The 10,232-nt window shown below is 35.3% G+C and overlaps 2 non-coding genes across 2 annotated transcripts; both read right to left on the bottom strand.

Moving 5' to 3' along the window:
- Positions 1–9,433: 9,433 nt before the first annotated feature.
- TRNAW-CCA (transfer RNA tryptophan (anticodon CCA)) lies at positions 9,434–9,507 on the bottom strand. The gene has a single exon. It is a non-coding gene; the product is annotated as a tRNA-Trp (tRNA).
- A 139-nt stretch (positions 9,508–9,646) lies between these two features.
- TRNAP-UGG (transfer RNA proline (anticodon UGG)) lies at positions 9,647–9,720 on the bottom strand. Its single transcript has one exon. It is a non-coding gene; the product is annotated as a tRNA-Pro (tRNA).
- Between the last annotated feature and the right edge of the window lie 512 nt (positions 9,721–10,232).

Raw genomic sequence — 10,232 nt, forward strand, 5'->3', positions numbered from 1 at the left:
CTTATCCATTAGACCTATTTGAAGAGGGTTCCGTTACTAACATGTTTACTTCCATTGTAGGTAACGTATTTGGTTTCAAAGCCCTACGTGCTCTACGTTTGGAGGATCTACGAATTCCCCCTACTTATTCAAAAACTTTCCAAGGCCCGCCTCATGGTATCCAAGTTGAAAGAGATAAGTTGAACAAGTACGGTCGTCCTTTATTGGGATGTACTATTAAACCAAAATTGGGATTATCCGCAAAAAATTATGGTAGAGCGTGTTATGAGTGTCTACGTGGTGGACTTGATTTTACCAAAGATGATGAAAACGTAAACTCACAACCATTTATGCGCTGGAGAGACCGTTTTGTCTTTTGTGCCGAAGCTATTTATAAATCACAGGCCGAAACCGGTGAAATCAAGGGGCATTACTTGAATGCGACTGCGGGTACATGTGAAGAAATGATTAAGAGAGCTGTATTTGCAAGAGAATTAGGGGTTCCTATTGTAATGCATGACTACTTAACTGGGGGATTCACCGCAAATACTACTTTGGCTCATTATTGCCGCGACAATGGCCTACTTCTTCACATTCACCGTGCAATGCATGCAGTTATTGATAGACAGAAAAATCATGGTATGCATTTCCGTGTATTAGCTAAAGCATTGCGTATGTCTGGGGGAGATCATATCCACTCCGGTACAGTAGTAGGTAAGTTAGAAGGGGAACGCGAAATGACTTTAGGTTTTGTTGATTTATTGCGCGATGATTTTATTGAAAAAGATCGTGCTCGCGGTATCTTTTTCACTCAGGACTGGGTATCCATGCCAGGTGTTATACCGGTAGCTTCAGGTGGTATTCATGTTTGGCATATGCCAGCTCTGACCGAAATCTTTGGGGACGATTCTGTATTACAATTTGGTGGAGGAACTTTAGGACATCCTTGGGGAAATGCACCTGGTGCAGCAGCTAATCGAGTGGCTTTAGAAGCCTGTGTACAAGCTCGTAACGAAGGGCGCGATCTTGCTCGCGAAGGTAATGAAATTATCCGAGCAGCTTGCAAATGGAGTCCTGAACTAGCCGCAGCTTGTGAAGTATGGAAGGCGATCAAATTCGAGTTCGAGCCGGTAGATACTATTGATTAACTAGATAAAACTAAAGATAAAGAAGGTATAAATAAAAAAGAAACGAAATAAAAAGAGAAAAAAATCAGTTATGAAATGCAGTAATTCTTCTTTATTCTTCTAATTGATTGCAATTAAACTCGGCTCAATCTTTTTTAGAAAAAAAAGATTGAGCCGAATAAAAATAGATCATGATATGATCATGAGACTTGACAAATTGAGATTCGTCTATTCTATATATCTAGAATATATATATTAAGGTATAATACAATAAAGAAATACAAATAAAATAATAAAATAATAAAATATAGTATTATCATATGATAATGATAATGGAATCAAATACGCAGTATTTACAGAAAAAAGTCTTCGTTTATTGGGAAAGAATCAATATACTTTTAATGTCGAATCGGGATTCACTAAGACAGAAATAAAGCATTGGGTCGAACTCTTCTTTGGTGTTAAGGTGGTAGCTGTGAATAGCCATCGACTACCTGGAAAAGGTAGAAGAATAGGACCTATTCTGGGCCATACAATGCATTACAGACGTATGATCATTACCCTTCAACCGGGTTATTCTATTCCACTTCTAGATAGAGAAAAAAACTAAAGGAGAATGAATGAAAAAAGACATAGTTTGGAAGTTAGACCTTTTTATAGGACTCTCTTTCAATTTCAAAAAAGAGGACGTTTGAAACTTTTAACAGGCGTAATCGTGAGTCAACAAGTGACTCGAACTGTGTGTAAAAAAAGAAGCATTTTTTTTTTTTCAAAATGCTAGAACTAGATAAGGAAGTTTTCTATAACCTTGAGAAAAAGGATAAAAAGGTAGTTTTTTTTTAGTTTATGACTCCGATCAAGAGCGAGAAATCCTTGATTTGGGATTGGACATAGAACCTGGACCCATCGTAGAGACGTTTAGTTCAAAAGAAAGGATCGTATCCTGATGGTAAGAATTATACTTTCGTGGAAATACAGCGCTATAGACTTCAATGCGGTAGAGTAGACGTTTTGTTTCTAATTTTTCTGGACCAAACCTCCGCTCCGACCCAACGATACAATGAATTTTTTCTGTTCATATTCATAAATAAAAAAGATTCGGAATCGCAATGCTACTATATGCGTCCAGAGGAGTATTTGGAATAATATTCTTCTATAATCCATTATTGCGGGGGGTCTTACTAACAGGGCTTCGCTGCACGGGACAGGTCTTCGTCGAAAAGCTAACTCCACCCGGCATTTTCATACCCTTTCTTTGGGTGGTATATCGCCTTTTAAAGTCTAAGAGGGTAGTAGGGGATCTATAGTAGGTAAGATAATTTGCCCTTTGATTTTGATTGAATATACTATTTTTCCGCCTTTACCACGCATTATTGTATGCGCTTCTAGAGAAGTATGTATGCAGGAAGTAAATTCTAACCGCTTTCTTTTGAATCCAATTTCAAATTAGATTAGAAAGATAGAAAGGCCATGAGGATGGGAAAATCAAAATAAAATCTTTTTAATTAGTTCTCCTTTTTTGGAATTTTCTTATTATCCTTTCATTTTTTTTACAGAATATTTTTCAAACTAAAAATAAAAAATACAATACAATAGTCAATATTCCTTATAATAGATATACTTAATTATATCATAAGAATCTTAAGATATTTTTCGACTAGATAGAAATAGTAAATTTGAATTGAGACACCTATTCCATGACGGATTTAAACTTACCTTCTATTTTCGTGCCTTTAGTAGGCTTAGTATTTCCGGCAATTGCAATGACTTCTTTATTTCTTTATGTGCAAAAAAATAAGATTGTCTAGTATTTTTTAGTGTAAGTAATATAATATGGTAGGGTATGTGGCTTTTTCTACACACACTTTCTACACACAAATGAAAAACGGTTATGGATGCGGATATAGGCTACGAGCATAAATGCATGAATATGCAGAGCCAGGTATAGCGAGTTTTATTTTATTTATTTTAATTGAATCAACGAATATTTTTTGAATAGAAAGTCAATGTATCTAACCTATTATTTCACAGGAGTACTAGTTGCTGAAGGCGATTTCAGAATCAAAAAAAGTAAAGTCAAAATTATTTAGCTTATTCTCTCAATTTCAATCGACCGCTGCTGGATTTAGTATATCTAATATGAATTGGCGATCAGAACACATATGGGTAGAACTTCTAAAAGGTTCTCGAAAAAGGGGTAATTTTTTCTGGGCCTGTATTCTTTTTCTAGGTTCACTAGGATTCTTATCGGTTGGGATTTCCAGTTATCTTGGTAAGAATATTATATCTATACTTCCATCTCAAGAAATTCTTTTTTTTCCGCAGGGGGTCGTGATGTCTTTCTACGGAATCGCAGGCCTATTCATTAGCTCCTACTTGTGGTGTACTATTTTGTGGAATGTAGGTAGTGGTTATGACCGATTCGATAGAAAAGAGGGAATAGTGTGCATTTTTCGTTGGGGATTCCCTGGAATAAAACGTCGCGTCTTCCTTCGATTCCTTATGCGGGATATCCAATCAATTAGAATTCAGGTTAAAGAGGGTCTTTATCCTCGTCGTATTCTTTATATGGAAATCCGGGGCCAGGGGATCATTCCCTTGACTCGTACTGATGATAAATTTTTTACTCCACGAGAAATTGAACAAAAAGCTGCCGAATTGGCCTATTTCTTGCGCGTACCAATTGAAGTATTTTGAGGTATCTTTTTTGAACTGAGTTGAATGAAGAAAAGAAGAATTGGAAGAAGAAAAGTTTTCTCAACACAGGGAGGAAGTCCCTTCTAAATTGGATTTGTTATTGTAAGGGGATTTTTAAGTATTTATCTAAAGGAAGGAACAAACGAGGATAAGAGAAATTTGCTTTTAATTTTTTTTTATCCAAGTTAGATATATCGCATACTATTCTTCCTTTTTCATCCGAAAGGGCTTTTTTTTTATTCTATTTCACTATTTCATTCCATCTAGATCTAAGAAAGAACCCAATGCACTGAAATTCCACTAATAACTAATATACAAAAAAGAAGAATAGATACAGGGTATCAAACCTATAGAGTTTTTGCTTCAAAGAAATAGAAATATCATGAAATAGAAATATCATCATATAGAGTCAGGGAATGGAATAGAGTCAGCGAATGAAGCATATTCATTAACAACTCCATTTACAGATCAAAAATGAAAAAAAAGAAAGCATTGCCTTCTTTACTATATCTTGTATTTATCGTACTTTTGCCTTGGGGGGTCTCTTCCTCATTTAACAAATGTCTGGAACTTTGGATTAAGAATTGGTGGAATACCAGGCAATCCGAAACTCTCTTAACTGATATTCAAGAGAAAAGGATTCTAGAAAGATTCATAGAATTAGAAGAACTTTCTCTCTTGGACGAGATGATAAAAGGGAAACTAAAGACACATGTACAAAAACCTCCTACAGGAATACACAAGGAAATAATACAATGGGTCAAAATAAATAATGAGGATCATCTCCATACCATTTTGCATTTCTCGACAAATATAATCTGTTTGGCTATTCTAAGTGGTTCTTTTTTTCTGGGTAAAGAGGAACTTGTCATTTTGAATTCTTGGGTTCAGGAATTCTTCTATAATTTAAATGACTCAATAAAAGCTTTTTTTATTCTTTTAGTTACTGATTTTTTTGTTGGATTTCACTCCACCCGTGGTTGGGAACTAGTAATTCGTTGGGTCTACAACGATTTTGGATGGGCTCCTAACGAGCTTATTTTCACTATTTTTGTTTGTAGTTTTCCAGTAATTCTAGATACATGTTTGAAATTTTGGGTCTTTTTTTGTTTAAATCGTCTATCTCCTTCGCTTGTAGTCATTTATCATTCAATTAGTGAAGCATAAATTCATTTGATCTCCCGATATTAATATTAATCAAATTAGCAAGCATCTTTTTTTAGAAAGAAAGCCCTTTTCCATTTTAGCAAAATTCTTTCTATTTATACCTACTTTAAGGTATTCATCATTGCAGTACAACTGTTGCAGTAGAATGACAACAGATTCGTGTATAGGGAACTAGATTAGCTTAGCTACCTATCTAATTTATTGTAGAAATTCTGGGATCTGCGATTGGACATGGAAAATAGAAATACTTTTTCTTGGGTAAAGGAACAGATAACTCGATCGATTTCTGTATCGATCATGATATACGTAATAACTCGGACATCTATTTCAAATGCATATCCCATTTTTGCGCAGCAGGGTTATGAAAACCCACGAGAAGCAACTGGACGAATTGTATGTGCCAATTGCCATTTAGCTAGCAAGCCCGTCGATATTGAAGTTCCCCAAGCTGTGCTTCCCGATACTGTATTTGAAGCAGTTCTTCGAATTCCTTATGATATGCAATTGAAACAAGTTCTTGCTAATGGAAAAAAGGGAGGGTTGAATGTAGGTGCTGTTCTTATTTTGCCCGAGGGATTCGAATTAGCGCCGCCCGATCGTATTTCCCCTGAGTTAAAAGAAAAGATAGGAAATCTTGCTTTTCAGAGTTATCGTCCCGATAAAAAAAACATTCTTGTGATAGGCCCTGTTCCCGGTAAGAAATATAGTGAAATTGTCTTTCCCATTCTTTCCCCTGATCCTGCTACGAAGAAAGATGCTCATTTCTTAAAATATCCCATATATGTAGGGGGAAACCGAGGAAGAGGACAGATCTATCCTGATGGTAGCAAGAGTAACAATACAGTCTATAATGCTACGTCAACAGGTATAGTAAGAAAAATACTACGTAAAGAAAAGGGGGGGTATGAAATATCCATAGTTGATGCATCAGATGGACGCCAAGTGATTGATATTATACCTCCCGGACCAGAACTTCTTGTTTCAGAGGGGGAATCCATCAAGCTTGATCAACCATTAACAAGCAATCCTAATGTGGGAGGTTTTGGTCAGGGGGACGCAGAAATCGTGCTTCAGGATCCATTACGTGTCCAAGGCCTTTTGTTCTTCTTCGCATCCGTTATTTTGGCACAAGTTTTTTTGGTTCTCAAAAAGAAACAGTTTGAAAAGGTTCAATTGTACGAAATGAATTTCTAGGTCCCGGGATTTCTTACCATCAAGTTGGTAAAAAGCCTCGATTTATTGGCAATTGCTAGAATTATCTATGATCTATTTTGGAAATCCTTTTTTTGTTTAGACTGCTTTTTGTTTATGAGATGTCTGGAATTCCTTATTTATATCCCATGCAAAAGAAGAGAATCCAAGGCAAAGGCGAGAACAATCAAATTAAAATTTCTTCTTTTTCGGAGGGATTGCAGGTCTTCTTAATCGTCTATTCGGCACAAGAAAAAGCCTTTTTCTTGTGCCGATTCTTCTTGTATCAAAATAAGAATCCTTTTTCTTCCTAATTCGTCAAAGATTACTATTTCTTCTTTATTCGGGTCTGTCTCTTGGACCTCTTTTTCTTTTGCTTAGGTTTAGCCGAGGTAGTGGACAAACAGAGGGGAAGAAAATATGGCGGGGGAAAAATTTCTTGTGATTGTGAGCAAATTGCTTGGCTTGTTTAATTAAGTTCAACTTCAAATTTACAGAAATTTTGCAAAAAAAAAGTAAACTCTTCCATTGAAGGTTTTTTTATTTTTAGGCTAGTTGAATAGTTTTGATTAAGGTTTTATTAGTTTATTACTCGAAACTAAATCAAGGATTTTCAGGATACTTCCTTCGTGGAATAAGATATTGGATCCTCGAGTGATCTCTTTTTCTTGTTGCTTCATAAGAGTGAATCGAATAGATTCAATTCGCGTTATAAGAGTAAAATAAAAATTCCGCGGGTCCTTTCCGCTCTAATCAGATAAAGGGGGGTAAGGACCCGCTAAGCTCCTACTTTTTCATGTTTACAATCTGGTCCCTCCGATTACTATAGAGATGAACCCAATCCAGAATATGAACCATAAAAGAAAACACCTACTAAACCAATCACAGCAATACCAGCTACAGTACCTATCAGCCAAAGAGGAATTCTTCCAGTAGTATCGGCCATTTCCCCTACTTTCCTCCACATTTTATCAATTGGTCATGCTAGAGACAAAAACAGTCATGGGTAGTTATAAGGATGGTATCCTTCCAAATGGGATAAGAGAATTCTTATTAGTCTCTTTCTTTCTCTCAATTGAAGAAGTAATTGGAAAATAAAACAGCAAGTACAAAAATGAGTAATAAACCCCAGTATAGACTGGTACGATTCAATTCAACATTTTGTTCATTCGGGTTTGATTGTGTCATAGTTCTATAGTTGGAATTTGTTTTATCGTTGGATGAACTGCATTGCTGATATTGATCCCAAGAAAAAAACAGTAGGTACAGCTAGTCCGTGAATAGCCAGCCATCGCACTGTAAAAATAGGATAGGTTCGATCTATGGTCATTGAGGGCCTCCTAAAAGGATCTACTAAATTCATCGAGTTGTTCTAAAGAATCAAAACGGTCGGTTATTAACGGAATTCCTTGTCGGCTTTCCGTGAAATACTCGTTTGGCCTAGGACTTCCAAACACGTCATAAGCTAAACCCGTACTGACAAATAACCAACCCGCAATGAATAGGGAAGGTATAGTAATGCTATGAATAACCCAGTATCGAATACTGGTAATAATATCAGCAAAAGAACGTTCTCCCGTGCTTCCAGACATGCTGAACTCCCAAAATTTTTGTACATTCAAAAAAGGAATTGATTCCGTAAAAGATGGGATCGACCAGTAAATAGAAAATTACTGATATTTCATCCTTGTGAGATTGTCAATTTTGTACCAAAGGTGTATTTTGAGTATACCGAATTAGTATAGCTATCCTTCCTATGGCACAGCAATCTGGTTTTGCCTGGTTCCGAAACATAATTACTTTTTTATTTTTTTTTTGTCTATAGGTAAGCTATATGTTATTCAAGGCATCAATAGAAAACCCCATTTTTGTAGGTTCTACTTACTTTTCATTGGCTTCGGAATAATAGAGTAATTCGGAATAGCAGCCAAAATCTTGGGAAAATCTAAGTTAATGATCAATAGGTTTGGATAAATAATTTAGGAAGGATATTCTCATACTGACACAATACAAGGACAAGTATATGTGAAATCTATCCTTTCATAATTCGTAATTCATCCTTGTATTGTTTGTTGGATTAGGTCTAACTTTCTTGACCAAACTGCGAGCGCGGAACTTTACGAGATGAAATAGGGAAAGACAGAAGATAGAATAGAACTTAAAAGGATAATTGAAGTGACTCGTCTTCGAATCTACTTTGGTTGGAGTTCGAAAAAGGAATAAAAATAAAGTAAATTCAAGGAAGAGCTTTCTTTTTTTTTTTTTTTTAACAGCCCCTTGGCAGGTCGTGGAATGCTTTTGTTCTCCTCTTATTCCATATGGAATACAATCAGTTAAAATAAGAAGGAATAGGGGAATATTCGATCGTTCACTCCAAAAAGAGGGTCCTATTGAAAAAGAAATTATCCAAAATAGAAAGAAGTTTTTTTTTTCAAATTCAATTGTTTATTTATCTCTTATTCAAAAATTTCCCTGAAAATTGAATTTCTTTTTTTCATTCAATGGGGTTAGATGATCTAGTTCTTAATATTATTACTTTACTCAATTGACAAATTCCACAACAAATCTCTTGATTCGGAATTAGGGACTCATGTATCATCTGATGAATCCACTTTCTTTTACACTTCTGTATCTTACTCTATCTTGTTTTTTAGTATTATCTAAAATAACTGATGAATTATGAATTTTCCATAACTTAGGTAAATGCTTTACCAACATATGTAGTGTAGTAAAAAAAAATAAATGGAATTTAACTCTTTCATGCTTACTTTAACTAGTTATTTTGGTTTTCTACTGGCTGCTTTAACTATAACCCCAGCTCTATTTATTGGCTTGAACAAGATACGCCTTATTTGAATTGACTGAATAATTATAATTCAGAAAAGAAAAATCTTTCTTTGGGATTCCTGGCATTCTACGACTCTTTTCCAGACTAATTAGGAATTCTTTTCTTGGTCATTGAGATTCGTGGATAATTTAGAGTACTATTTAGGGATAGATCGTACCTCTTTTTTTATCCCCTCGAACAAATCGAAATGATTGAAGTTTTTCTATTTGGAATCGTCTTAGGCCTAATTCCTATTACTTTAGCGGGATTATTCGTGACTGCGTATTTGCAATACAGGCGTGGGGATCAGTTGGATCTTTGATTGAGTCATTTTTTTTTTTTGATTGACCTCCTCCAGACCAGAGAGGAGGTCAAATTGAAATTGGAGTTACAATTCAATTTTGTTAAGTTATTTTACTCTGCTTCGACATAAAATAGATGGAATCACGCTCTGTAGGATTTGAACCTACGACATCGGGTTTTGGAGACCCGCGTTCTACCGAACTGAACTAAGAGCGCTTTCATTCATTCAAAAAGAAAATCTTTTTCTATTCCTAATGTATCTCACGTACGTATAGTCTCCACAAATTCAAGTTATACCCACTTTACTTTAATTGATCTCGTCGCTACTGCCTATAAAGAAGAAAGAAGTAATAGGTAGGGATGACAGGATTTGAACCTGTGACATTTTGTACCCAAAACAAACGCGCTACCAAGCTGCGCTACATCCCTTTTCCAAATTAAATTGTTGTACAATGCCATTGTACACAATTCCTGTCTTCTTTTCCACATCATAATTTTCTTCTTCTTTCTTTCTCTATCTATATATAGAACCCTCGTGTCATTTCTTCTTTTTGGTCTCATATAATTAAGGAATTATATACATATAAAATCCAATATAATTTCGCCTATAAAAGAAGGATTACTTTTCCTTGGTAATATATAGGAAGAAGGGGTCATCTTTTTCTTTTTTAGGGATAGGAAAATTTCGTCGATATGGTTCATTTTATATATAGCATAACAATCTTGGGCAAGAGTTTATGATCATATATGTATTCCAACAAGGAAGGAGGATTTTCAATGCGGGATATAAAAACATATCTCTCTGTAGCACCCGTGCTAAGTACTCTATGGTTTGGTGCTTTAGCAGGTTTATTGATAGAAATTAATCGTTTATTCCCAGATGCTTTGTCATTCCCTTTTTTTTAATTCTAGTTATTGCTATGGGAGGGATAGATTTCTTC

Source organism: Triticum urartu, unplaced genomic scaffold (assembly GCF_056163025.1).
Source record: "Triticum urartu cultivar PI428250 unplaced genomic scaffold, HENAU_Tu73 scaffold2, whole genome shotgun sequence".
In the NCBI taxonomy this organism is placed as follows: domain Eukaryota; kingdom Viridiplantae; phylum Streptophyta; class Magnoliopsida; order Poales; family Poaceae; genus Triticum; species Triticum urartu.